Source organism: Sceloporus occidentalis, unplaced genomic scaffold, assembly GCF_023333645.1.
Source record: "Sceloporus occidentalis isolate IW3139 unplaced genomic scaffold, rSceOcc1.0.p SCAF_3, whole genome shotgun sequence".
Lineage (NCBI taxonomy): Eukaryota > Metazoa > Chordata > Lepidosauria > Squamata > Phrynosomatidae > Sceloporus > Sceloporus occidentalis.
The window spans coordinates 185,987,111-186,014,338 of record NW_028316983.1 but is presented as its reverse complement, the minus strand read 5'-3'; the positions used below and the strand labels follow the sequence as shown (position 1 = coordinate 186,014,338).

The 27,228-nt window shown below is 38.6% G+C and overlaps 1 protein-coding gene and 1 pseudogene across 10 annotated transcripts in view; one reads left to right on the top strand and one right to left on the bottom strand.

Annotated features, from left to right (window-relative positions):
• Positions 1-27,228, bottom strand: part of DLGAP1 (DLG associated protein 1) — a 427,607-nt gene that overhangs the window by 355,888 nt on the left and 44,491 nt on the right. The window lies entirely within an intron of this gene.
• On the top strand, positions 870-1,100 carry LOC149317219 (U2 spliceosomal RNA; annotated as a pseudogene).

Here is a 27,228-nt window from a genome sequence, read left to right as displayed (position 1 = left end):
AGAGTGATGTAAGAAACTATGGGGGTAGATAAGGGTAGAAGATCCCACTTCCTATACAATGCCCTTAATTTAAATTAGTCATCGCTGTGATAGTTATTAAAACAGAGGAGACTCCTATGTATAGGATACAAGTGTTTGGTTAAAATCATTTAATGCTTAACTCCCAAGAAAATGTTGAAGGGGATGACTTGGGCAATTCATTTGAGCCAAATGTGAGTTTTAGCAGTCGTATAGTAAAAGGAGTGTCTCAAGCAGCATCTTCATAGAGAGCAGTTGTTTAGGCTTACCCTCATTCTTACTGAAAGATTCTTCTGCTGTTGGCATGCCTGTCCCATTCAGAAGTAGGACGTTACATGGCTCTGCTGAAGACAGTGTTTGAGGAACAGGGCACAATTTGCTAGCATCAGAAAAATCTTCCAGTAAGAATGAGGATTACCCTCCCCCCTCCATGAGGAAATGCATGTGCCCACAGACCTGCAGAGTTAGAAGAAGCTGCACTACTGTATGGAGGTGGCATGGCCCTGGAATCAGATGGGGAGGGTGGACCAAAATGTACAATGCCCTCCATCCATGAAGATTTAGTTCAGGAGTATCTTTAATTAAGTTTTGTTATGATTAAAGCAACCCATACAAGGCTTAAATTTGATCAGTCAAAGCTTCTGAGAACAATGTTGTTTCTGAGCACTGCAACCTGCTATTCCTGGGATTCTGGGATTCTGGGTGTAACTAATCTGCTGGTGTCTGTCCCTGGAATGTCTCTACCAGCTTGTTGTTTGGGACTAGGTGAGACCCTGGATTATTATTTAACTTTGGATACTCCCTCACTTGGTTTCTGTGAATTGCTGGCAGAGTTTTATTATTGGTGATTCATGACTGGTTAGTCTTCTGGCTATGGGTACTTCACTAATATAAATTAATGTTAGACCTCAGAAATGAGACCTATCTCATCTGTTCTTATCAGTTTAATATCTGATACGTCCTCTATTTGAGGACTATATATTAAATGGATTTTTGGAGCTGGGAGATGGAATAGGAGCTTGCTCCATCCACTCCACGCATCGACCTAGTATTGCAGTGCCTCCAGGAACGGTGCACCAAAAAAATAAATAAATGAGACCTATCTGTCTGGAAACAGGTAGGGGAATATATTCCTTCACTCAATGCCTATACAAGGATGTGTGCGTGTGTGAGCATGCGCGCAAAGAGACTGACAGAGACTTTGTGAGAGAGGATAAAACTGGCCAATGGCACTCCTCTACTGGATCAACAATTCCTTTAGAATATCCTTGGAGTACTTTTTGAACGGTGTCTTCTTCATCCTCTGTGTCAGTGGATTCCAGCTCCAATTGTGGAAGAGATGGTGTAATGTTCTAACCTGAAAACAAATTCAGCAAAGGACCCTAGTTCAAGCATATACTGTATGCTTTTAAGTGCAGTACCTATTGTTAGGTACAGTAGGGAAATAACTCCAGTTTGAAGCTGTGCAGGGCCACCATGAATTAAAGTAGAAGGCATGGCCAAGCTACCTGAGGTTCACACATGCCCTGTCATTGCACATCACACACCACTATGCAACCTTACCTCAGAATACCATGCACCACCAGAGCCCCTTACAGTTTCTTCTTTTTTAACTTTTAAAATTTCTTACTCAGAATGCTCAACTGTGTCCTTTGGGGGTCAGAGGAGGGGCAGTTCTCTCATGCAAAAGTACCTTTATGGTGTTTCCCAGCAACCACTATGCAAATGATAACATTATCTGATACTGAAAGTAACAAATAACCACAATGCCTAATAGCCACTGAAAGCCTTATCTTCCATAAATGTATCTATTCTCCTTTTAAAACCAATAGTGCTGGTGACTATCACTACAACTTTTTGTAGTGAATTATACATCACCACCTTCGGGATAGCTTGGATGTTTTTTTTATTGTAAAGATTAGATGAATTCATGAAGGATAGTGATCCCAAGACATATAGACTCTGTAGGAAAGAGATTAGTGAGACTGTTCATTTGAGTAGGTTTTGCAGTTGTTTACAATTGTCTTCTAAATGTCCAGAAGAGTAATCAGTACCTCCAAATAAATATAAAGGAAGGTCTTGAATCAATGAAGATAACTGGGCAATCTTGTTTAATCATTTACTCTTTCAGCTTCAGTGTGCACACAGGGATTATGCAGTGCCCACTGCAGTCTTTTGCTGTCTTTTAAGAGAGAATGTTCTGGATATATGTAGGAGATTCTTCAGTGAATGGGTATTACATTTCTCAAGTGCATCAAGGGTGTGTCCTTCCTGTGATTACTTCATATTCCCATCAGAACTCTATGCAGGTTGAGATTTTACATAACAAGATAAGCAGATGCTATAATATTCCTGTGCATATTGGTTTCAAGACTTGTATTAGCAGAAACACACACATGGGATTCACTAAAAGGAATAACAAAATGCATAACTTATCCAGGACTTTATCACATTCAGCTTTTAAACTGCCATACAAGTTTGATAATAGCACCTTTGGCGATACCTACTGCACACACTGTCCTCCTCTCATTCCTGCCTTGTCCTGGAAGCATGGTTAGCCCACACTTTGTTACGGATGGAAAACCCCATCAATAAGCTCCCAATAGTGCTGGCACGGCATTAGTCCTCAGATGTGTTAAATAACGCCCCTGGCAGTTCTGGGATTGTAGAGTCATGTAGTGCTATATTTTCCTCCCCTTTCCTATTCCAGAGCAAAGCAGGTGAATGCAACAATCAGGAGTGCCTGTTATCAGCTTTGACTGATATGCCAGCTGCGCCCTTTCCTGGAAGTCAGGGACCTTGAGACTGTAGTACATGCACTGGTAACCTCATGCCTTGATTTCTGCAATGCACTCTACATGGGGCTACCCTCGTGCTTGGTCCGGAAACTTCAATTAGTTCAGAACATGGCAGCCAGATTGTTCTCTGGTACATCCAGAAGAGACCATATAACACCGATCTTAAGATCACTCCACTGGCTGCCCATCAGTTTCCGGGCCCAGTACAAGGTGTTGATGATCACCTTTAAAGCCCTCAGTGGCTTGGGTCCAACCTATCTTTGGGACTGCCTCCTTCCATATAATCCTCCCCGCACACTTAGTTCCTCGGGGGAAAATTTGTTACAGCCTTGTAAAACAAGGCTGTGTACGACCTCCCAGAGGACCTTCTCAGGTGTTGCTCCCAAACTGTGGAATGGCCTGCCAGATGAGATCCGTCACATTACCACTAAATAGCTTTTAAAAAGCTATAAAGATGGATCTCTTCCAGCAGGCCTTTCCTGAATATTTCTCTGGCTAACAGAAGGAAAATCTAATTGCTGACCTCTGACTTCACCACAGCTTTGTATTGTTCTTAAATATGTTTTATGTTTAAATTCTACATTGTTTAATTGTATTTTAAGGGGGGGTTGAGGGTTTGGTCTGTATATTTTAATCTTGTAAGCCGCCTCGATTGCATTTTGTAGAGAGGCGGGATATAAATCAATTGTATTTATTTATTTATTTATTTATTTATTATTTTATTATTATTATTATAAAGTAGCCTTTTTTCCTACTTTTTTTGGTGGCTAAACAATGTTCGCATAAATCCAAAATTGCTTCTAAAAAATAAATTACACACACACAGAAGTGAAGGACATGCTGTGTAAGGCAGGGAGACAGGGTTAAGGATGAGGGCAGAAAAAAGAGCAAGGGGCCAGGCAGTAGGGAGTGTCCCAAAAATAGTATTATAAACTTCCTTTCATCAATGTGATTGCGGCAGGAAAGAGGGGGCCATATGATAAACTCCTCAATCTAACGTAGTCTGCTTCACTTTAATCAATCATGTTATAAATGATGGCAAACACTGTGTTAAACATTTCTGCACTTTATGAATGCCAAAAAGCTGAATTCAGTTAACATCATTGATGCTGTTAGCATGACAACCCATAGAAATTCTGTCTTGTGGCAGTTCTAATACACAAATACAGTTGCCATCAACCATGCTGCAACAAAAATCAGGGACATTAAGGAAATTCTTTCATCAATGGTTCAATGTTTTTACATAAAAGAAGTATAGAATCCACGGCATCTATCATTAGTATATTTCAACTTCATAATTTACATTGGTTGATAACATTTCTATATGCACATTGGCACATATTAAAACAAGAACTGTAAAAGTATAACACTAAAGTAACAGAACAGCACCATTTCCCCCCTTTAAAAATTACTTTAGTTTGCACAGTAAACAATGATGGAAACAATCAGCAATAATCAACTCTGCAGCAAAATACATCTATACCACAAACAACTAAAACAGATACAATTATTTTAGGAACTGGTTGGGTGGTTCCACTCCCCCGCCGTCATTTATAAACTCATCTTCTAGACACACTACTACATATGGATGCATTCTTTCTATGAGCTAATCAGCATCTCATCAAGTCTCTCTTTTATCTGTCTTTGAATGACACTCTAATGGCTTCATGTCAACTCACAGTAAAAACTCCGATTAGCAGAAAGAAAAATAGCAGTGAATTAACTTATGTGGGCACCGACTCTTACAGTTAGAAATAACTAGGAGAAAAACACTGTTTCAATCTATTCTTGCTTCCCTGAATCAGGGGAACTTCCAATGTTTGCATTACCTTGTGTTTTTTTTAAAGACTCATTGGGAAACCATTCAGCTCCCCCCTACTTTTAAATGTGAGAAGCTGCCTACCCCTCCTAATTCTGCATGGCAACAGAGTCTCTAAGAAGGCACCCAGCTCCTTCTACATGTTGCCTGATTTAAAAAAATCAACAAATTTAAAGCACTTGGCTTTAATTCACTTTCATCCTTTGAATAAAAGGGGAGAGGATTCAAGTGCATCCCTGTGTGTCACCTTAAGACAGTGATGGCAAACCTATGGCATCATAGACTCAGACCCTCTCTGTGGGCACATGTGCCATCGCCCCAGCACAGAGTTTGCCAGAATTTGTTACTGGAAAGCCAGAGGAACACGGCACTTTGCAATAAATATGTGGGTTTGGGGTTGCAATTTGGGCACTCGGCCTCTAAAAGGTTCACCATCACTGCCTTAAAATGTTCTATCATCACAGTACTAAATATTTTCTGAGCAAATGTATATGTACCACAAGGCTATATTCATTATGCCAGCTACTTCAAAACAGTGTGCTTAAGCATGCCATATATACCCGACAATAAATCAACCTCATGTAGGGCAGGTTTTGAGGCCAAAAGCATGGGTTTTGGTATGACCCATGGATAAGTTGAGGGTAAAACCTTGGGGCATGCAATAACAGATCTAAAGGATGAAGCAAAAGAAAACAATTCCAAAACAGTACAAAATTTCAGCAGGCATTACTGTTTGTGTTTACACTAAAGGCTGGATGGATGAGATAGTAAAGGGGAAGTCAAAATACATTCTTGGGAACACTCAGGGTATGGTTCCTTTTTTATAAGAGTTAAAGTACAGTATTTACATTGACCAATGGATAAGTCAACTCAGGCTTTCAGGTCAATTTTCTGATTAAAGAGCAGTACATACTGCCCAAAAAGGGCGGCCTGCCGGCACCTGTTTTCCCTCCGAAGGGAAGCTGCAGCCACCAAAAACCACACAGCTTCCATGCTTAGTAAAAGCGAGCTCTTTTCATGCCACAGCTGCAGCATAACAAGTGCACCACTGGTGCACTCATTACGCAAGCGCCGTGTGGCACTGTGCAGATGCCGCGCAGCACTTGCATAACAATGGAGGCACCCATGTGTACAGGACGCTGCCATTGTGATGCCCTTGTCATGTGCTAGGGTTGAGGGGCGTGTGGAAGTGTTGCCCCGAGGCAACCCTAGCACGTGACGAGGGCGTGCTTTCAGGCCCATCTGTACTGGACCTAAAAGTTTTAGACATACACATGAGTATATACAGTAATTATATTCTTCATTGTCATTTCTTCTATATGCTTGATGTGCCTCAGGTCTCTCATCACTTTTGTCAAAGTACAGAAATAGTTAATGTTCCTTATGCCATTGTTAAAATGAATTGTGAACACACCTGACCCATTCTGCAAGAAGATCATAAAAGTCATCCTATTGATCAGGTACTTTTGGAAAACAAATGACAAAAATAATTCTACATTTGGGACCTACTAGTATATTCACCAGCCATTGGCTTGTTGATTCAACATTATAAATTTGGTTACAGGAGAAACAAAATGCATATATTTCTGTAAGACTGTTACACAATAGAGACTGAAAATCTGGGAAAAGCTTAAATCAAGTTTTCAGTCCTTTTGAAACCTTTTGGTAGACCATCATAAATTCCACACTTGAAGGCACTACAGCACCTAATGTCCTTTCAGTATTGTACAAAAGTATTGTTAGCAGTCTACATAAAACTGCCTTTTAAGGTTTGAATCTACACCAGAATATGTTCAGATACTTTAAAATGTATATCTGACACATAAATAGTCCAATTATTTTTTTCTTTCTCATGAGAGAAGAGGTCACCCATTGAGAACCTAATAACTTAATCTCAAATGTAATTATACTACAGTTCTGGGGGGGGGGGAGTCATTTGAAGGTTATTAGATTCAAAATAAGCCGGTATTCATTAGGGAGTTGCACTCAGTTCAATTATGTCAATTCATTTGGCATAAAACATGTATTAAAAAAGAATAATGAATCGAACAACACACGTAACAATAGCTAAATTACATTAGGCAAATAGAATTTAGTTAAAAGCATAAATAGCATGACTATTTGTACAATTCATACTATTAAATAAGCACCAGAGGAAAGTTTTTGTTGGATGGGCAGCACCAACATCTACAAGCTTCAGGCAATGATTTCTCTCTGCTTGCATCATGTTCAGGTAGCAAAATAAATGGTGGGTAAAAATAAGAGGACTGTGCTGCTATCCCAAACTGTCTTCAAATGCAAAAGGTCTTTTGCATTTACTAGAAAGAAACAGATCACTGGGATAAATCCAGTAGTTCTACCTAGATTAGATCCATTAAAATCAAGGGGATTTGAATAAATCACAGGTCCCATTCACTTCAATGGATCTACTTTAAGCAAGACTGACATTGGATTTACCATTTTTTTAGAATGTCTATCACAGGTATGCTTTTGTCATTTAGACAGAGTGATATGATACAGGATATGATACAGATTAATAAGATATAGCATAAAAAGGCATCTTCATGAAGCCAAATTCAGAGTTAAGGTAGATATAGAAAATAATGCTTTTTGCTCTCAGTTTGATATCAGTGAAATAGGAGTTTGAGCTTGCATTGAAAAAATGTGCCCACCAGCAGTAGGGAACAGAGGGCCTATACAGACTGGGAGAAAGAGGCGTACAGAGGCCGCCCCTTTTCCCCCTGGATCATGGCCGCGCCAACCAAATGGCGTGGCAACAATGCACTGGGAAAAAGGAGCCATGAAACACGCCTTCTTTCTCTGTTGCTGCTAAGGCGCCATAAGCACCCTAGAGTGGCACTGTGACGTCTCTTCTGCGCTGCAACATTTGAATGTGGCACACGAGGCATGTCATCATCACGCAAGCTGTGTAAACAGCAGTCTGCCAAGATGGCACCCGCAGCACATGGTAGGGCTTGGGAGCGTACGGACACTCCACTCTCCTGAGCCCTATTTTTGGTCCAGACTGGTGCAAAGCGTCAGTGTGTATCGGGCCAGAATCTCCACTGCCAGTAAGCTACTGCTTTAGTCAACATATTTAAAATATTTATAACAATACAAACTAAATCATTACTAGCCTACTTTCCAACCAGTAAACTGATTTACACATTTATAATGGTAAGAAATCTGCATTTATTATGAAAAGATGCCTTGGGTATCTATGTCTCTGTCTTCTTTACTAGGCAACTTATGATGACCTTTCTGCTCTGCTCTGACATTTCAATAGGGTGTAGAGTACTGCCTATATCAGGGGTAGGCAACCTTTTTGAGCCGGGGGCCGGGTTGCTGTCCCTCAGACTACTGGGGGGCCGAAGCCAAAAATTTTGTCTCCAAACCGGGACAGATGTAGGACATTTTTCCAAATGTAGGATATATTTTTAAAATGGAGGACATGCGAAAAAAAGTTGCTGCTATTTTTAGGCATGATCAAAATGGAGGGCATTTTGGCATTATTCCTAGACAGATAGCAGAAATGTACTTCCCTTTCTGGCCAAACCACCCCCCTCTTCATTCCAAAACACACATGACAGCACATTTGAGCATTTCACGTGGCTTTATATACCATGGGTTCTTGCAAATTTCATAGAATCATAAAATCATAGAGTCGGAAGAGACACAAGGGCCATCCAGTCCAACCCCCTGCCATGCAGGAACTCTCAATCAAAGCATCCCTGACAGAGAAGCTTATTGCATAACCAAACCCTTTGGGTTTAATACTTAACATGGGGTAACATGGCTATGCATACTGAACATGTCAAGGTGGTTTAACAAGAAGTGAATTTGCCCTTGGTTAATAAGAATACAGAAAAGGGAAAATAAATGCACACAGATGGGGCCAAGAACCCACTCAACAACCACAACAACAATACACAGGGCAGGAAAATAAAAAGGCACACACACAGATGGAGCCAAAAATCCACTCAACAACCACAACAACAATACACAGGGCAGGAAAATAAAAAGGCACACAGAGATGGGGCCAAGAACAATACAGGAGAGGAAGATACATGTTGGAAATGGCTACCTACCTCCTCCTTTTTCTTTTCATTTTCGGCGCCAAACAGCACCCGGAAATGGCCCTTTTCCCTCCCGCTCGCCCATGAGAGGCTTGAGCTCAGTGCTCCTCCTCTTTCTCCTCCTCCTCCTCCTCCTGGGAAGCCATACCTTCCCATTGGGACTGGCCAATGGTCAACTGGGGCTGGAAACAGCCCCGTCCCCAGCCTTTTCCTATTGGCCAGCCAGCCTCAAGGGAAGGAGCTGCTCTTTGTGAGCCCCCTGCGCGCATGCGTGCGCGCACACACAAGCTCGGCAGGCAAGGAACTCCCGGGGGCTGTGGAGGCGGAGGAGGTGGGTGGATGGCTGGCCACATAAGCAGCCAAAGGCGCCGCCACAGTTATGGCGGCGGCAGGACTGGCCTGGGGCTGGTCCGAAGGCCTCAGCGGGCCTGATCCGGCCCGCGGGCCGTAGGTTGCCGATGCCTGGCCTATATCAAAATATTTTTGTTCTTTAATCTAGAATCTGATCCCTTTACAAAATATAATCAAAAAACAGAAACTTCAGCACTGAACACTTTAAAAAATGAATGTGTAAAATATCCTGATATTTTATACTAGAGACATTCCGCATCTTTAACAATGTTGGCTAAAGTGTTCTTTTTTCTTTCACATAAACAATACAGACTTGTTTCTTTTATGGAATACAGCAGAGCCTCAATTAAAACAATGTGTAGGTAGTAAATACACACAGGAACTGGATGGCTTGCTGATTGCAAAGCTTAGGTTGCTTTCCGAGTGTTACCATCACTCTTTCCCCTCCAGAGACTGCAAATGCAGGAATTAATTTTATTCTTGATCCCACTTCAAAAACTATTCAAGGTGTGTTAAAGAGGCTTAACAAAAGTACTGAAAGAACCCCTCATGATATCTAAATACAACACTAAAGAGTATGATATGCTTTCAGAAAAGCTGAGGGAGTCTGCTTATTCTACAGAAAACTCATGAGGTCTTTTCAAAGACATTTTAACTAAATTAACAAAAACTTTAGACTGTAAGAAGACAAGAACCAGGTGGTGCCGGGTCAGAGGAATTCTAATATTGAGGCTGACACACTTGTTTTGATGTGGTGATAGCAAGCATATTTAACATATATCAAGACTGTTATTGGCTTTCCAAAGTCTACCAAATATTGTTCTGGCAGAGCCTGGAATCAGAGTTGGTCCATACATAAATTTTAAGGTTGCATGAAAGATCAGTGAGGCAAGACTTTGACAAAGAAAGAAGAGTTAATAGATTGACAACTAAAGGAGAAGTGTCATCTAATGAGGGCAGTCTCAAACATATAATCTGACACTATTCTTGTGTTGATGAGGCAAAGAACTAGGTCTCTATGAGCACATATGTGGCTCAGACAATCCAGAAACCTTTGCCTGCCAGCCACTTCAGGTACCTGTTTCTGGGAATCTCTGTTCCTCACCTGGCCTAAAAAGTGATGCAGTTCATCTTAGAATAGGATCAGACAGTGGGACCATGGTATCTGCTGGGGTTTGGTTCCAGGGCCTCCAGTGGATACCTCAACATTTGTGAATCCTCAAGTCCCATTATATACAATGGCATATGAAAATCATGTCCCTTATATAAAATGGCCAAATCTAGGTTTGCTTTTTGGAATATATATATATATATATATATATATATATATATATATATATATAATTATTTTCCATGGATAAGGAATAAGGAATCTATGGATAAGGAATCCATGGATACAGAGGGCTGACTGTATATGCCTTCATCAGATAAGACTTTGTCTCAGCTTTGGATGTTCCCGCATCTAGAATCAATACATGATATTTTATATAATGGGAAGTGCATCTATTCCAAAGTACTGTGCTCCTGTTGCTGCAGTTCTTTTCTCCATTAACTATACAGAAAGATCCTATTCTTACTAAAATATGGCTTTGAATTAAAATATTGTTACAGTGCTTTATAAAAATATTACCACCACCACCCTTTGACCTTTCCAGATTTTTGTTGTGTTACAGTCTGGAACTGAAATGGATTTAACTGGGTTTCTTACCACTGAGATTGATGTACACAAAATACTCAACACTGCGAAGGTGCAAAATATTTTTATTGTGGCTCAAAAGTAAACAAAAATAAACTGGAACTTGTTGGTTCCATAAGTTATTTGCTATGACAGGCCTATATAAGCAGGCTCCAGAAATCACAGAAGTAGTTGAATGGAGTCCTCTTGTGTGCAATTCCAGTACCATATGATCTCAGATTAAATAGACCTGTTTCTCAAAGCCTCAGAGTATGCTGGAGAGTATATCTCTCAACAAATGAAATAATGAAAACCAAGTTCCAAAAAATACTCAGTTACTTTTGTGCAGAAGCATCTATCAAGGTCAGCTCTTTTAAAATATCCCAAAGAACACTCCCAGGTGCACCTTTAAATCCATGACTACAAAAAGGAAATAATATGGTTCACCCAGAACTCAAAGACAAAGTAAGGAGGATAAGAGAGATCTTGTAGCACCTTTGAGACTGAAATAAAGAAGTTGGCAGCAAGGGAAGGAGGGTGCTGGAGAATCAACCAGGAGGCCAATGGTGACTCTGAAGGAGCTGAAGATAGCCACAACTGAAATGGCAGAAAAGGTCTATAGGAAAATTATCATCTGGATATCCTACAAACTTGGGAGGTATAGAAGAGTGGCAAGAAGAAATCCATTGGTGAAATAAACTCATAGATGATATTGAAGCTGTCATAATTTGGCAATAGCAATAGTAATAGCAATAGCAAGTATATTTCTATACTGCTTATCAGTGAACTAGCACTCCCTAAGTGGTTTACACTGTGTAAGCCAACTGTCCCCAGCAAGCTGGGTACTCATTTTATTGACCTACAAACAGATGGAAGGCTGAGTGGACCTTGGAGCCCTGCCTGGCATACCATGAGAAGGCATGAATCACTGGAAAAGCCAATGATGTTAGGAAGGGTAGAAGACAGCAGAAAGAGAGGAAGACCACACGCCAGATGGATGGACTCAATCAGGGAGATCACGGGTCTCAATCTACAGGACCTGAGCAGAGCAATAGAGGACAGAGGGTTTTAAAAATGTCACATCCACAGGACTGCCATGAGTCAAGATTGACTTGAGGGCAAGTAACAACAACAAAGGCAATTTGGAGCTTGCAAAAACAGGTGGAGAAAAGTCCTCTTGTCTGATGAAACCAAAGCTGAATGTTTGGGCCTTGCCACTTAATGCTACATGTGGCTCAAAACCCACACTGCTTAATGCCCTCAGAACATAATTTCTATAGTGGTGTATTAGTGATGGCAGCATGAAGTTGTGCAGATGGATGGAGCCACATGCAGGGCAATTATAGAGGAAAACCTACAATGAGGAGGAGGGTTCACCTTTCAGAAGGACAGTGATTCCAAACAGAGAGAAAGTAACACTGGAATAGTTTTAAAACTATTTTAATTAATTAATTAATTAATTTCTATGCTACCTTTCTCCCAGAAAAGAACCCACAGTGGCTCACAGCTAAGCACAGTGGCTTAAAGATTTTACAATAATTTTTAAAAAACCAATTAATAAAACTAGCCAAAAATAGTATAAAATGACATAAAAACATACAACCGTTTTTAAAAAGTTCAAACAAGTACCCAAATATCTCAGAATTGACCAATCAAAGACCAGACCTCAATGTGATTGAGAATATGTAGCTGCAACCTGATCTAGCCGGAGTAATTTTGTAAGAGGAATAGGCAAATATTGCAGGATTCATATACACCAAAGGTGTTTCTACCAAATATTGGCTCAGAGGAGCAACTGCATGATGCAACCAACAAATGCTAGTTTGTTTTTGTTTACATAACTTTTGTGCCATAATACACAATGCTGGGTGGAATGGTAACAATGTGAATTAAATCAATTTTACTTTTAGGTTATTACACAACAAAATGTGGAAAAGTCAGTGTGTGTGTGTGTTGAATACTTTTCCAATACTTATACCTCTCTCAATCTGATGTAAAAAATCCAAAATATCCAATCCCATCCCACTCTGAGTATAGCCAAATGGAGCTTTTAAAAATCGCTATTAACAGATTATATGTGTTTTGTCTTTGGCGTAGGATGAGCACCAGTCTAATTAATGAACAAAAAATATGCAGACCTATTAGCAAAGCCTACAGAAATGGCAGTAAAGAAAATTTCTCTATACAGTATATGTTTTCTTAGATCTAAGTAACATTGTTCATCTTGCTCTATCTAAGCAGATATAGAACTGTGACCCAAATACAATATCTGTCCACAAATTTCTGCAAAGTTCAAGGAAATATTGTGAGTAAATTAGTATAAAACTGACTTGTGCTCTTGTCTGAAGTGGCTTGTAAATGAGGATGATGCTAAACTAAAGTTTGCAAATATATTCAGCTTTTAGTCTGTAACATTTCAGACTTCCAATTAGAAACAGGAGAAATGGATTTATTATCATAATAAACTTTGGCTTTTCCTCACTTGCACTTAGATTCAAGAGAAGAATCCCATGGACAAAAATATTCAGTGTAAGCCTCTGTTACAGCTGATATGGAGATTGTTCTGGCAGTTTTGTACACTACTGTCAACATCAATTGCTGTGATTCATCCAGTGCGGTTCTAAACATAGCAATGATTTACATTTAAAAGAATCCAAACATTTACAGGTAAAAATCATTTTCAACCTTGCAACCCCCAAGACATATGACAAGTTCAAATACAGATGGCAAGTCTCCACACTCTCAATACATAGAACAAGTTTCACTTATTTGCTACTGATGCTACTACATGAATTCAATATTAGCACTGTCCTACTTTTCCAGTTCAAAATATTAGAAGTCTCCTGTCAAAAGACTAGGTCAATTAACTATCTATTTATTTAAATAATAATAATAATAATAATGCATTAAGCCAAACATCTTTGCAGACTCAATGGAAAATGCACCTCCATGTGTGAAATAAACACAACTGACATTTTGACTAAGAAAGAAAAAAGCCACAATAGTTTATCAACTATAGCTGAAAAAACTTGGTCCCAGTATGGATCTGGATGCATGCACTGGCATACCTGTCTGCCAGCAGATAAAGACCAATTATCACAGCCCAACTGCTGAGTAACTTTGGAATGATAGATGTTGGAGTTTACATGGACAGATGATACTGTGTGACTCCCCCAACATCTTGTGTGGGACAGTCACCAGCCCCTGACCCGAGTCTAGCTCCATTTCTTGCCTCAAGGTGCCTTAAGTGGACCTCCAGCTGTGCCTGATGAGCCTCCAACGGGATCCAGAACTCAACTAACTAGATCCAGAACTCATGCTAAAATTACCTAAAGTTGTGATAAATCCAGACAAATGTAACAAACTGCTACTATATGACATTTGATTACAGATTAAAGCTGGGATCCTCCCAAGGATGCTTATATAGCTGGAGAGCAGCCTTGAGTGAACATTTCACTAAGCTTCCTCAGATCCCACCTCCATTTAAATCTATTGGATGAACTTCCCACTTTTTCCCCAAAGTCTGCAAAAAGAGAAAAGTGTTCTGCAAAGAAGGGAAAGCTGAGTCACCACAAAATGGTGGCTCACAGGTTTCGCATGGTGTTGTGAACCACAAACTGTGTTTCTAGTAAGTCGGGAACACTATTCACAAGGGATCACAGAGAAACATGAGTAATTCTTTATACAGTAGTATAAATAAATAACAATAACATTACAAAATAAGAAACTATCCACTTCAGAAGTATCCAGTTAGTAGTAGCTAAATAGAAGGAAGGAGGAACCAAATTCTCCTCTTCAAATTATCTCTAAGCATTCCTTCCCACTAAACATTCAACATATTTGTTTAATTGAAGCCTGTCAGGAGGGAGGGGAGCTACAGGGAAACTATTCACAGCTGCAAAATGGTAAAGTTGTTAATCACATACCTATTTCTCTTTTCTAAATTTCTTCACCTACCATAGCAGCTTCATTTCTCTGAAATGGGCATTGGTCATTATTAGACACATTAACTATATTCATTAGTGAATATAACCTTACCCTAAATGATATAAGCTGTGGTACCATTTCCCTTCTTGGTCTGTAATGGAAATGGGTTGTTAATAAAAAGCTGAATATGAATATCTTTCTTCTACCATCCTCTTTTAATTATTGATTTCTCATCTCTTTCTTAACTTCTGCTCTCCTGCCCATGACTCTTGGCTAAATACCTTCTCCTTCCCTTCTTTTTATCTCTTTCTTGTCTTCTTTTTACTTCTCACCTGCTCACAACTCCTATGCTCATTCCCTAGTCCATCTCTTTCTTGTCCTCTTCTCATTCATTAAGGTCCTGTTTGTTTTTAAAATTCGAATGCCATGTTCTGAGTAACTGTGACTGATGCTTAATGTATCATGCCTAATAATATTTTCAGGCCCTGCCTGCTGTAATATTACCAGGTGTCAGGTGATATGCTTCTGACTTGGCAACCTGGTTTTACACAAGAAGATGAAGGACTAACCAGTTGATTAATCACCCACTACAAAGGTTAAAGCAAAACGTTTTAGCAGGTATAGTAGAAATGAGCAGGCAAATGATTTCTTTATATGACAAAGTGGTTTTGGTCCAAAATACATTGCACAAATAATCTGGTTTGAGACTGCTTTAACTGCTCTGGCTCACTGCTAAGGAATCCTGAGAATTATAGTTTAATGTGGCAACAGAGCTCTCTGACAGAGAAAGCTCAATGTCTCACAAAACTACAGTTCCCAGAATTCCCTAGCACTGTGCCAGGACACTTAAAATGGTCTCAAACCAGATTATTTCTGGAGTGTGTTTTAGACCTTAGAGAACTTCTTATATATTTGCAAACAAATAATTAATTCATTTGGAAATAGATCCCACTGAAGTCAGTGAAGTTTATTTCAAATTGGGTATGCGTATGGATACTTTGTGTTTTGCTTTCAGATATACCAGTAGTTTGCAAAACCTGTTTGAAAAAAAAATCAGATTTAAAATACATTCTTCTTGTAGTTCAGCCTTCGAAATAAGTTTGCAAGGAATAGCACACTGTGATTTCTTAGTTTTAACATGCCTGCCTCAACCACTACCCTCTCTTCAAAGGAAACTTCACCCTTGCAAGAAGAACAAACCAGACCATCCATAAAAGCAAATCATACATAAAATCACTAGATCATGAAAGTAATATATTGCAAGTTATAAAGTTACATGCAACACTTTAATTTTGGAAGTAATGAGGGTATAACCTATTTTGAAAAAGAAACAAACAAATGTAATGACTGGTAAATTCAGTAGCATCACTAGGGGGTGCCCCATCAGGTGACACCCTAAGGACTGGAGGTCTGACACCACTGCTCCTCAAACATCTGTATTTTGGCAGAAACATACTGTGGTGTTTGCCTATATCTCTTTAATGCTGAATATATTGGTGTGAATGGAGTGAGGATCAGTGGAAGGAGAAAGGAGAGGCCCCAGTTTTTTTCTTTTAAATACAATTTCAAAATTCAAAATTTAATTTTTAAAAAATGTTTTTAAAATTATTTTTAACTTTTCTTTAAAAACATCACATTTTACCAAATGTTCACTTTACTCACATGAAACTATATATATGTAAACACATTTATTCTGTGTGTATGATACTGTAATTTAAAGATGATTTCAATTTTGGCAGTTGTTTATGTCACAACTATTATGATTAGATTCAGTGATATATGGGAATTACAATTTATGAGTAAATTAGTACAGTGCTAAGATTTCTGTATGTGTGCAGTATGGGAGTAGGTCAACGTGGGGAGTTAACGCACTGGGTGACACTAACCCTAGGTAACTCCTTAAATATATTTAATGCAATGAATAATGTTTACTCATGTCTGCCTGCCCCACTACCAATCTAGCCTTGATAGACAAAATGGTCGCAGTAGCTGCACTAGGCTCTATGTGAATGCATTTAAGCTTTTTGCCTAAAGGCACTGTGCCACCAAGTTATGTCCTGCTCTGATCAACTGGGACTGAAAATTGCCATAATTATTTTCTGCTGTTTCCAAGATCTTCCACCATTAACAACAAAAATAAAGCATTCTGTTTACTCCTTCATGCCCAGTATTATACCTAGAACTACTGAATTAGATTCCATTTCTATCACTTGAAGACACAATCCATTCATTTTAATTGGTTTTCATTCATTTTGATTTTGGGCTTGTCTCCATTTGCCAGGATACACTAGACTCCCCCTGGAGTATTCTGCCCCAAAACTTCACCCAAATTCCTGCCTTACCTGCCGCAGTAAAATGCAGCAATGATGGGCAGCTATCTTCCTATGGAGTCCATGTAAGCCAGCTACCACTGCCGCTGCCACAAGGTCAAAACAAGTTAACCGCCTCACTCTGATCTCAGAGCAATTGGTGGCACTTGCACAGACTGTGTGGCCCCATTGTTGCTGCATTTTCCTCTGTGTTTTCTGTAAAACCTGGAGCAAAAGGTAGTTGTTTTTTTTTAAATGAGACAAAGGGTATAGAAAAAGTGAATTGGATCCAGGTATTGTGTAAACAGCCCAGACCCAAATTGAGTTTTGGGGGCTATGTAGTGTAAACAGCACTCAGTCAGCCCGAGGATGGGGGAATTTAATGTATATATGTCATATAAACAATCCCTTTGTCAACCATTTCATATAAGTTTTAATGCTTCTCCAACTGCACATAATTCTTGTGTTTTAAGATAGATGGTAGCAATTAAAAAAAGGACTTACAAGCAGTAGTTAGTTACAGTTGCACTCATATTTTTTTCCTTAGTGCTTAAAAGAGTTTTTGTTTTGTTTTTAAAAAACACACATGATAATGCTAAAAGCATGGCCTTGTGGTAGCACATAGCACCCTCTCTTCCTGTCCACCACAACATTGATTCAACAAGGTAAAACACAAGCCCACACATGAACCACACAATATTACTCCTCCATCATTTACATTTACAGTTAAACTGCAAAAGAAGTACAGGTTTCCAATGTTAAATTGAAACTGTAATGTAATGTAGTTATATTACTTCTTTATCTGTAGTTACATTACTTCTTTACCATAACTTCTTTGTCTGTTTGCCATACACTAGTATTTCCATAATTATTATACATTTTAATCTTTTTTTAAATTGTTAATATTTTTCTAGGTCTCTTAGAATAATATAGAAAATGATATGTCAAATAACACAGGAAGCAATAGGCAATCAACAGAAGACAATTTTAGAAAAAAAATTGTGGAATAAAAGATACTAAAAGGGTTTGGGGCAGTTCACACTATATTTGCAGTTTGAAGAAAATGGTGGGTAAACTATTTTTAAATGAAAAGATGTTACACAAGAACAGTCTTTAATTGATTATAGGCCATTGACCCTGTCTAGTCCAATTCAGTGCATAAGAAGACTTTATTAATTTGAGTATCTCTCTGCTATAGTCAACAACATAAATTAATGACAGCAAAATTCTGGAATGCCATTTCTTAGGGAACATCAAATATACAGATAAACTCAAATATCCAATTTGCAATTTTAAATGACAATAAAGAATAAGAAAGGATAAGAATAATAAAGGCTAAGAATAATTTATACAAAATATGTCAGACAAGGGGAAACAATCAAAATGCTGTCCAAAAGGGGAGGGTGATGATGTTTCCATTGACACCATCACAGTTCCCTTCACCTAAGTTTAGTAGTCACATATTGGGTCTTTCTTATTTAGAAGAAAAGTGTGGGAAAAAAGGTAAAGGGCTCACATACACAACTTCTAGTCATTATCTTTGACAGCTTCTGGGGGAAACATGTCAACGATGGCAGTTATTCTAAAGATTGACTCAGGATGGAGAAATTCACATAAAAGCCTCAGCCACCCCAAAATAATTACACAGCAGAAAGCTCCTTCTATGCTCCTACAACAAGTACATTCCATAATATCATGAAAGAAAGCTACTCAGAAAACCTTACAAATCCCCTGGAAAGTACCATTACACTCTTAAAATGTGCTACCTTTAAATGAGATAAAATTAGCTAATTTCAAATATTGAAAGCCAACAAATGATCTCCTTTTTGGTAAAATACTGAAAAGGAATGAAACATTCTTGTTATTACTAAGTACACTTTGTGCAACAATTTTTAGTTTGAAACAGAAAACCTCTTCATAATTATTGTCGTCCTCATAATTGTCCAGCGAAAGCTTCTCATAGGAACAACAACCTTTGTGCCATGAGAGAAAAAGTGGGCTCATTCAGATTGGTCTAAAGAAGGATGCCCTCTCACAATATAGTTCATTGGGCTTCGCAGGTTGTTGTTACCTCTGCACCCATTCATTCTATGTCAGTGTGCCCTTTTTCATTCATATTTTTTTGGGGGGGTTGCTTATTACTGTATACAGGAACTGCTTGGATCTGTTCTAGGGCTATTCTGAAGTTTTCTAATACTTGGAGGTGTGATTAATTGGGATTGAGGGGTGGTCCTATGGTTTGAAGAGCCAATTTTTTCCTCTATGATTTTTTCTTTTGGAGTGATAGTGTTACAGGGTAAAAATGACAGTTCTGTAATTCACTAATACTCTAGGGTGCTACTTCTCTAAAATCAATATTAAATAGACAAAGGTGAAAAGAAGGAAAAGCCATGAAACATAATTTTGGGAATAAAAACTTAGAGCTGAAGCCAAGAACTGCCTGAAAATAGATCAGGAAAACAAAAATACCATGTGATTATTTTTTTTAAAAAAAACCCCTGAAAACTACAGCAACAAATACCTCCAGCGACTTCTTGACACATCTTCCCCATCTGGAGGAGCACACAGTCTCTCCAAATGTTTCAGACAGTTTGTTCCTTAAAGCACAATTATCATCCAAATATCTGACACTCTTTAAGAAATCTCAATCAAAACATTACACACATCTGGCTTCCAGTGCTTGATAATATAGGAACTACAAAGCGGCTCTCTGGGCCAACACGTAATCATCTAATAATCCTATTAAATATCTGTCAGAAATCTAAAGTGACAGCACTGTATGTAATTGGATTAAATAAGGGACCAGATTCATGACACATTTGAGAAACTTTGCCCAATGGGGTTGTTTGAAGGTTGGGGACAATCATCAGTGTCATGGATGATTCCTAAGCTTTCATCCCATTTTTCTTTCCTTAAGTTTACAGGAGGAAAAGTCATGTCATTTTCTTCCCCCCCCCCCAAAAAAAAAAAAATCCACCCTGGGAAATAAGACACACACACACCCCGGATCTTCACCTCCCCACCTCTAGTTTATGCTGTAAAGTGCTGAAATAATTTCCCACATTGTATGTGCAAAATCATGATTTCTGGGCTTATCACAGGTCTATTGGGCAATAGAATTATTTGTTAAAACTTGTAGTGGTATGTGTTTCTTCAGATTTTCATAAATGAAAGTCAGATCCACTAGGGATGCTTGAACAAAAGCTTTTCTCATGAGACAGGGCGGGGGCAGATGGCTGCTGGTTTTCTCAGAACACTGCAATTTGCTTTATTATCATTTCATGGTTCAAAATAGCTAAAGTGATGTTATAGATACAGATTCAAAAGCACTGCTGACTTAATCTGTTCAGATATGTCCTTCATTGAAGCAAAGGGATTTTCTGTTCCTACGAAATGTTCCTGCCTTCATTATGCAGACAAAAAAGAATGAAGACAATTACAAAGCAATTTAGTGAAGCTTTAGCACTATCTAATATCATTATGTTTCCTGAGCATCCATTGACTGTGTCAGTACAGATATAGTGTTTACACTGCAATATGCTGTTCATAACTCAAGCATGATCATTCACACTCAGCTTATTTTTCTTTTTTATGTGGGTGTGTGCCTTCAAGTTGTCTTCTGTTGACTTATGGCAACCCTGTGATTGTCATAGGGTTTTCTTAGGCAAGGAATGCTCAGAGATGGTTTTGACAGTTCCTTCCTCTGAAATATAGCCTATAGCACCTGGTACTCACTGTCTGTCCCCCATCCAAATACCTGCTTAGCTTCCAAGATCAGACAGGATTTTGTGCCTTTAGGGTATGTAGACATTTGATCTTACACTGTATTTAGAAACTAATCTCTCAGTCATTAAAATATACAAGTAGATATTTTTTATTTTAAAAAAAGCTCCATAATACAAACATCATAAAAATAATTTAGAAATCAGGCAACTATAATGAAATTCTCTTATTATTCTGACAGAAGAGATATGAATAAAATAAGACACTGGAATAGTGTTGGGTCCACAAATAAGAAGCCACATATGCCAAGTGAGCAATCCTGAATTTGATTTACACCAACGGAAGGGCTACTTAGCAGAATCAAGCTATGCAAGATCTGCTGCCGCTTCGACATAGACACTGGTGGAACTGCCCAGATAGGATGACAGAAATTATTATCTGCAGCAGAACAGCTACCACAGGGGAGTGGGTGGAAAGGAGAAGGAGTACACTCATCCCGTCTCCCAAAGCAGCCATACACACACACACACACACACACACACACACACACACCCCTTTGGGGTCATAAAGTAATCAGGTCCCAGTGCCAATATTACTAATATAAGGTTATGAATACTGAAAGGTAAAAATAGTGATTTTAATTTTCTATTTCTTTATTTTTTCCTCATCTATGCATACTAAGAAATAATATTTTTTCTGATTAAAGCCCATATTGCCAATAATACAAAAAAAAAAACACCCATTTCCTGCTGCACTTTTTATTTTCTTAGTGCACAGTGTCTAGCTGCACATTAGAATAATGCCTGCACTACAGTTCTCTCTCCCTGTCCCAGTTTCACTACCCATGAGCCCTGGTGACATTTCAAGATATGCTAGAGGCATGTCTGCTAGTTTCAGACCTTTGGTGGTTTTGAAAAAGTTCAATTTACCACCCTCCCTTGAACTGACAGGCAAGAGCCTTCAATGTTCTGAGGTTCTGCAAGATAATGCTCACCATGCAAGACCATTTTGAGACTTGCCAGGCCATTTTGATAGGCTCCCCGCCCTTTTTTTTCTTATTTAAATATTTATGCCCTTGCATGATTCTCATTAATTGAATTGCTATAAAATAAATAGAAGATTTTGCAAAGGGATTTTGTAACACCATTGAGATTCACTGAGAGAAAGAAGTTTGTAGCACAACTGTTCCTAGACTCAGTCCACTTCAGATGCATCTGATGAAGTAGACTGAGTGCATGAAATGATATGCTAAAAGTGTGTTTCAGTTCTCTCAAAGATAATATAAGATCCCTTTGTTTACTAATACAGGCCAACATAGCCATTTCTTTGAAATGATTATGAAAAATAGGTGATTAATGCAACTGTGCAAAATCATCCCCTTTAAACAGTATAAAGTGATGTACAGAGCATCCATGTCATACACAGGGGGTGCCATACATGGCTTTCAGCTTATACTGAAAGCATCACACCAGAAGAGGCAATGGTGTTAGAGCATATGCGGTATTTCCCTTATGCTGAGGAGGGGCCGGAACAGATCCCCCATGTAAGGGAAGGGCCCACTGTAGTTCTAAAAGACGCATAGTAAAAAGCAGCAAACAAACCAAATGTCTTGCAACCTATCAGGGTGAGTGGGAGAGGCTCTCTCTGAGCAGTCCCAATCTTGTTGGCGGTGAGGCCTCTTTCATAGCACAAAACCATCATGCTCCAAAGTGTGATAACAACATAAATAAAATTAAGCTTATGATGTTTTGTGACATTCATTTTATTCATTATTCATTATTTATTTTATTCATTATTTTATATATTACATACCATCTTGTATATTCTATTTGAAGCCAAAGGTAGGATGACATGTAATAAAACTGATAGTGGGCCAGTGTGGTGTAGTAGTTTCAGGGTTGGGAGACAGGGGTTTGAATCCTAGCTCAGCCATGGTAATCCACTGGGTAACCTTGGGCAAGTCACACTCTCTCAGTCTCAGAGGATGGCAAGAGCAACATCCCTATGAGGAAATTTGCCAAGAAAACCCTATGACAGGATTGCCATAAGTCAGAAACGACTTAAAGGCACGCGGCAGCAACAACATTGATAGCAATCAAAGGCAACCTTCTTTATTATTGCAGTTTTCATGATCTTGAAAGGTAAATCAGCTTCCCACACACACACACAAAATAAAAAGGTTTCTATATACACAGGAAACATCCTAGTTACATAGGGAGCTTCCTAGTTAAATTCAATTATAGATGCCTATAATATCAAAGCAAAATACTTACACAGTGTTGACAGAAGCAGAGTCAAAAAATAATTTCTGTCTTATTTTTTTTTTGGGGGGGGGAAGGGATTACGCTGGTAATCACAACTATTTTAAAAATCTCTTTTTGTCCATTGTTCATTCCAGACAACTTTTACTTTGTTTCTCAGGGGAGAGCGGGGCGAGAACATAAGGAGGTAGAAAGCAGAATGTTTGAGCATATCACTAAAGTCTACAGTTTACCTTACTTGCATGTTAGGAGAGAAGATTCAAAGTGTGCTCATGTGGTCTTCCATTTCAGAAGTGACAGGAATTCTTCCAACTGCCAATGGGAACAGATGCCCTGATTCATTCTGTTACTAACTTTACGTATGACTGGGCCCTTAACTTATAGTTCACTGTTTCCAAAAGGACACATGCCTCCAATGTGAAACTTCAGGAAGGCTGAAAATGCAGTTTCATCTGGAACTATGAAAGCACTCAAATGCTCAAATATATAAATTTATAAATTAATTGCTATGATTTGGAATTTTTTTGAAAGGATATCACAAAATTAGGGAGCTGAAGGGATTTCAATGTATCATAAGTGTAGGTTAGTTTTAAAAACAGATTTTTATGCAGATTGAAAAGTGGAAAATGTGAGTAACAATGTTGTTTTTTTCCTTTTGTGGTGTTGTACAACTAAACTAGCTTTATGAAAGTCAATCTGTCAACAGCAAGGGGTGTAATATAAACAAATCAATGTTTGATTGTTTTGAAGCACATTATTTATCATCCCCTTTGATTAATAATATGCAAGCTGATTTTTGTTGACTATTGAAGAGGCAAATGAAAAATATGTAATGTTGACTTACATATTTTTTATCAAACCATTTCCTGTATTGCTATGTATTGTATTTGTATTATCCTACTTGAGAGTATATATTTTCCCTGGATGAAGATTAACCTTCCATTTTGAAGCCAAGCCCTCCCTCCAGTCCATCTGCTTTGGTCCAGGCCTCGGAGGTAGAGAGGAACTGCTGGACCTCTTACCCTCTCCCTCCACCACTCCCTTCTCCTTCTGTGTCATGTCTTTTTAGATTGTAAGCCCAAGGGCAGGGAACCATCTAACTAAAAAGATTGCATGTACAGCGCTGTGTAAATTTACAGCGCTTCATAAATAAAGGTTAATAATAATAATAATAATAATAATAATAATAATATAGTTCAATTCTGTAAGAATTCAATGTTACCTCTTCCCAGACAGGTCTTTACAGCAGCGGTGGAAATAACACAGCTCTCCAGATGCTGTTGGACTACAAGTCCCAGAGATCCTAGATGCTGGACTGGGCGTTGCAATCCAACAACATCAGCAAGGCTACATGATTCCGACTCCTGTTTTACAAGACTACAACCTAAGAGCTTGGGGAATTCCTGTTAAATTTATTTTTTGTCCAACATGAATTAAATTAAAATATAAAGACAAGCCCTGTGAATTCACTAAGGGAGTGAATTGATCTGGACCTGAATTTTTAAGGCAGCTAAATTATTCACAGATGTTTACTGAAAATTCCTGAAAGCTGTAAAATCATTAGTTCTGATAAACCTTGAATAATTTAGTAGTATGAGTGCTAATTCTCATACCTCTTGTACATCCAGAAATAATCTGAAATATATATTTGGTTCTTATACATGTATTGAAAATTGTACTGCATTTCTAGTGTAAAATCCTGTGTAAAATACTATTAGTGAGATATATTCTCCAACAAAATAAGTATTTACACCCATTAATAATCACGCCAGCAATGTTAGACACAAATGTGAACTCCCATGGACAAAAACATTACATCTCATTATCTGGGGCAAAATAGAACCAAACAGCTGTTCACGGAAAATATATTTTTAAAAATGCCCATTGACTGTAACCACTGACAACTTTTAAGCATGCCCACTTAGTGGGATTTACTTGTGTATGTTTAGGATTACAGCTTTACACCCTAATATTATTTTTCTCAATTCTCAGTTTACAGTGGCGGGATACAGACTGCCAACTGGATCTCTTTTCTGCGTAGTCGTGCCGCAGCAACTAAATTGCACGGTGCAGCTATGCAGAAACAAAAGGAGCGCTGAAAAGTGGCTCCTTTTAGCACCACTGCAAACTGCCTCTGGCAGCATGAGCATGTTGCTGCTGCGCGCGCCCATCTGGACGGCGCGCAGCAGTGACGTCACAGCTGTGCGCGCCATGTATACTGGAAATGGCGCCCCGAGGCAAACCTAGAACGTCGCCAGGACTTGCTAAAGGGCCCGTCTGTTGAGGGCCAATATTCATTTAATATTTCAGTTAGAAGGATCTACCCACCACCATCAAAACTAGGTTCAGGCTTTGCTAAAAGATTATTTCAACCTACTATTATTTCTTCTGTAATCTCTACATTTCACCAGATTGAGCCAATGAGCTTCCCCTGTCATGTGTCAATTTATGCAAGACCATAGGGGTTTACAGCAATTTAATGCATTAACATATGAACTAAATACATTTATAAAATACTACAATGAAGTATTCCATTCAGTCTTACAACAACCTCCCATGCTTTTCTAGGTTAAAATTAACAAGATAACTGCTCTATATAAGGCAGGAAGAAACAGTAACAGTGTTGAATGAACTGGGATTTATAGATCTGAGGCTGTTTTCTTCAATCACTTTTTCTGATGATGATGAAAGTTTCAAAGAGAGGAATCTTAAGACAGAATTATATAATCAGTTCTGTTGACCCATTGTTAGCCCATTTGCTGTAGATTCATTCACTGCCCTGGGCATCAAGAGCTGGCAGCACGTACTGTGTAAAATGTCATTCAGCCTCACTGTCTCGCTTGCTGTGCTTCATAGAGCAGAAAATTAATCCTGACAGATTTGCAGGAAGAGTCCTGTGATTTACTAGATTTTATATAAATCTTCATACATATGGCAGCAAAATCATATCTAATAACTTCCAAGATGCTACCATTTAGAAATGCCATGCATTACTTAGTTTAAGACATTTAAGTGACTCCTAAGTGGAGATGTTCGTCACCACCAAGCAAACAGCTTCCTTTTTGTTAAAACAGTGCTATCAGCCCACCTATCCTGTTACTATAGAAATGTTACCTGCCTATTTTTAGAGCAGGGCTGGTAAAGTTTTAGAAACCTAGTCCCTGAGGCACCTAAAATTGGTGCTGATACTGAGTAACTTATAAATTGGGATGACAGACACATTCCATGATTTGATAAAGGCTCTCAAGATTTTAAAATATTATTTCAACATTCTGTTATTTCTTTTGTGATCCCTACATTTTGCACAACTGAGTCATTGAACTTCCTCTGTCATGTGCTACTTTTGGACTGGACAATATTAAAGCATATAGTTGTAACATCATCCATGTAACTAGAAAGGCAATTAATTTATATTTTTATGTGACAATGAACCTACTTATGGAAGTGTGTCTGGCATACATGTCTGCTTAAAAGAACAAGGGGAACAGCAACCCACAGAGTTTTCTACACAGACACACAGACACAGACACACACACATCTTGTTCTAACATTATTTTAAAATGTTGTTCTACAGTTTAAACATTTCTGTCACAACGCTTTATCCTTACCTTTCAGAATGGCATCTGGGCTTGGAGACTAAACTGTTACACTAAGGGTATAACTGATACAGAAATATAGGGGATGAAAGCCACTGTTAATTCCTTATCTGAGAGAAATGTTGTTAGTCTGAAAGGCATACCTCTGAACACCAAAAAAAATCTCAATAGCAAGGCAATTTTGAAAATATAATATGGTCCAGAGCAAGCTCAGAAAATTTGAATGCTATGCCTGAAATCATAACCAGACAGTAATAACTCTTGAATGAAAAGAAAGGATAGAAACAGAAACTAGGTAGAGACTGCAAAAGTTGAATGAAGATAGAAGCAAAGAGTGGATGATGCCTGTGCAGCCAGAACTTCAGAAACTCCAAGGGCTTCAACTGATGATCTTATGACACAGAAAGATATGTATGGGAACATATGCAAGTCTTCCTTTAGGTAAAAAGGTCCCAAGCCACTGAATCTGAACCCTTGTAATTCATCAGTAGTCAGTGAAGACAGCCAGTGCTATTTGTGAAGCAGAATTTACCAAGTGCTGGATTGTTCATCTACTCAGAGAGCACGTGAGCTGCGATTAAACCATTGGAAAACAGGTTAGTTTTGCAATAGTTTTTCTCATATAAGAGGTACTGCAGGTTCAGACACCTGGTGTATGTGCTTGGCTAAGAAGCT